Genomic DNA, 3,090 nt, shown 5'->3' with positions numbered 1-3,090 from the left:
GTGTGTGTGTGTGTGTGTGTGTGTGTGTGTGTGTGTGTGTGTGTATAGTAATGGGGATTGAATTTAGGGCCTTGAACATGGCTAAGCAAGCACTCTACTCCAGTCCTTTAAATTTTATATTTTGAGACAAGATCTCAGTAAATTTCTCAGGCTGACCTTGAACTCATTCTGTAAACCCAGTCAGGCCTTGAACTCATGATCCTCTTGCCTTGGCCTCCCTAGTGGCTGGGATCACAAGCCTTTGTCAATGGGTCCAGATGATTTTAGCAATCAATAGTTTCTTCTTGTTTCTGGACCCTACAACTCCAGGCTTCCTGTTGGTTCCAGTCTTCCTGACCTGTAATATATTTGGTTTCAAGTCCAGACCTAATTTCTCTACCATTTTGGTTCTAACCCTCATGATGTCCAGCTTATTGCTTTTCAAGCCTCTGCATTAAATAATCCAAGAATTACTTTTCCCAACAGAGAGGAGTACAATGAATTTTATGTCTTGAGCTTATAGCCAGTCTTCTGGAGTCAGGCACCAGATGCTAGTTCTTTTGGGTTCTAGATTCTGCGACCTCCACCATCTCTAGCTTTTATGTGACCTCTAGACCTTGTAACTTCCAAGATCTTCTGTTTTTAGATGATCAGATGACCTGCTACTTCACTAGTCCTAAAACTGAGCTTTAGGTAGGATGTAGCTCAGTGGTAGAGTGTTCACCTAAAATGAGCGTTAAACGTCTTCCGGGTTTTGTTTTGTGTTTTGAGACAGTCTCAAGCTTACTGGTCTTGAAATCACAATGTAGTCAAGGATGACCTTGAACTCCTGATACCCCTGCCTTGCCTCCACCTCTCAAGGGCCGAAATTACAGGCATAAACCACCATACCTGGTCTTACGTGGTGCTGGGGACTGAACCTAGGTCCTTGTGCATGCTAGGCAAGCATTCTACCAACTGAGCTACATCCCCAGCCCCTGCAAATACCTTCCAATTCTAGACTTTATCCCATGAATTCTTTTGATTCTAGACCTCACGATTTTCAGTTCCTCCTTACTCCAGATCTTATGTTTCAAATGACCTAATTTCTAGAACTTGGCTTCAAAAGGTCTGCTGATAGGATCTTGCCTTATACACTTTGGTTCTAAACCTTACAACCCCAACTGCTTCTGATTCTATATCTCAAGATTCCAAAATCCCTGTGGATTCTAGAACTTGGTCTTTGGGCATTTGCGGGTGTTGGCGAGGTCTCATATAGCCCAGGCTCGCCTTGAACTCACTGTGTATTAAAGGATGACCTTGAACTTCTGATCCTTTGCCTCCACCTCCCAGAGCTCAGATTACAGCTGTGCACCACTATGCCTGGTTTATAGGGTTCTGGGGATGGAACCCAGGGTTTTGTTCATGCTAGGCAAGCACTGTACCACCTGAGCTGCATCCCCTGCCCTAGACTTTTTCCTGATTCTGTCATTACTCTATAAATTCCTCGGGTTCTAGGCTTCATAGTTTCCACCTGCCTCTGATTTCAGATCCTGTTCCTCAGGTCTAAAACTCAGCCTCCACATATTTCTGTTTGTAGAATCTAGAATTACCCTATAGGTTTCCCTGCACTAAGATCTCACCACCTCTGACTCCCTCAGTCCAGACTTCATCCTTTTAAGTCCATTCTAAGCTTCCCACCCTCTTTGAACTTGCCCCAGTGTCTTCCCATCCATCTTAAGTCTTCCCATTTGAGATCCTCCAGAGTCTTTGCTTGTGACCTTCATGCTTGAACCCCTCCAGTGTCATAGCCTTAAGACTTCTCTATTCTAGAATTTCTTTCACTTCCCACCCTGTGCCTCTCGGCATGCACTTAATCCTAACTCTACCCCAGACGTCTAGGGACCTGGGGCTTCCTCCCTTCCTTGTGGGGGTTCACCATCCAGCCGCAAAGGCACACGCACAGCCCTATCTGCATATCTTGGGGTGGGGAGAGAGGGCAGAAGCCTTCGGCTGTCTGCCACCAGCTGTGCATTCTCCCAACCCCTAGCTCCCTTCTACTATGGTGCTTCTCATGATGTCCCCCAGGAAAACGTTCCCCTCTCTGTCCCATTCACCCCTCTTTGGAAGGTACCACTTACTTTGTCTTGTCAAGAGGTAACCTTTCCAGGTGCTATGGGGAAAAGGGTCTGATCCCTGTGTCCCCTCAGGGGTGTTGTGGGCCCTCGATGGATGGAACTGTACTGGGCTAGGAGAGGGGAAGGATCTGGCCTGGTCATGCTGGCTCTGAGACCCACAGATGTCTCCAGAACATAAAGACCTTGCCTTTGTAGGCACCAGAAAAGCGTGTGCTGACTCATCTGTGGGGTCACTTTGGAGGGTGTGGGTGCACTGGGTAGCTGGTATTTATGTTTGTTTGTCAGTCTGTTTGTTTGTGAGGGTTGAGACAGACAAAGCCTCATGTAGCCCAGACTGGCTTCAAACTCACTAAATAGTCAACAGTGCCCTTGAATTCTTGTTCCTCCCTGCCTCTACCTCTCAAGTGCTGGGATAACAGGTGTGTGTCACCACACTTGACTTCCACCTACCTACCTTTCTTTTTTTTTTTTGTCTTTTTGAGACAGGCTCGCCCCATAGTCCCAGTTGGCCTGGAACTCGCTATGTAGACCAAGCTGGCCTCGAACTCACAGAGATCTGCCTACCTCTGCCTCTCAAGTGCTGGGATTAAAGTTGTGTGCCACCACACCCAGCTCCATGTTATTTTCTAGTTCTGTGTGTGTGTGTGTGTGTGTGTGTGTGTGTTCTTGCATGAGTCTGTATGTGTGTGTTTGTGTGTGTGCATGCTCTTGTCATTTTAAGTAAACATGTGGCCATTGTGACATATTTCTGTGTTGGAGAGATGTAATTCCTTCAACATGTTTGTGTTAGTATCTGGGTATAGTGATTTCTTCTGTGATTACTTGTGTGGACGCATTATGACTTTTTTTTGGCATTTTCTTTAGTTTGTGTGCGTTGTTGGAGTGCTAATGTATGGATGTCAGAGGTCAACTTAACTTGCAAGAATTGAATTTGGTCCTGGGGATCAAACTCAGGTCACTAGGCTTGGTGGCAAATACTTTTAACACTGACCCA

The sequence above is a fragment of the Nannospalax galili genome, unplaced genomic scaffold (genome assembly GCF_000622305.1).
Source record: "Nannospalax galili isolate Female #2095 unplaced genomic scaffold, S.galili_v1.0 scaffold432, whole genome shotgun sequence".
In the NCBI taxonomy this organism is placed as follows: Eukaryota; Metazoa; Chordata; class Mammalia; order Rodentia; family Spalacidae; genus Nannospalax; species Nannospalax galili.
This window is presented reverse-complemented; position numbering follows the sequence as displayed.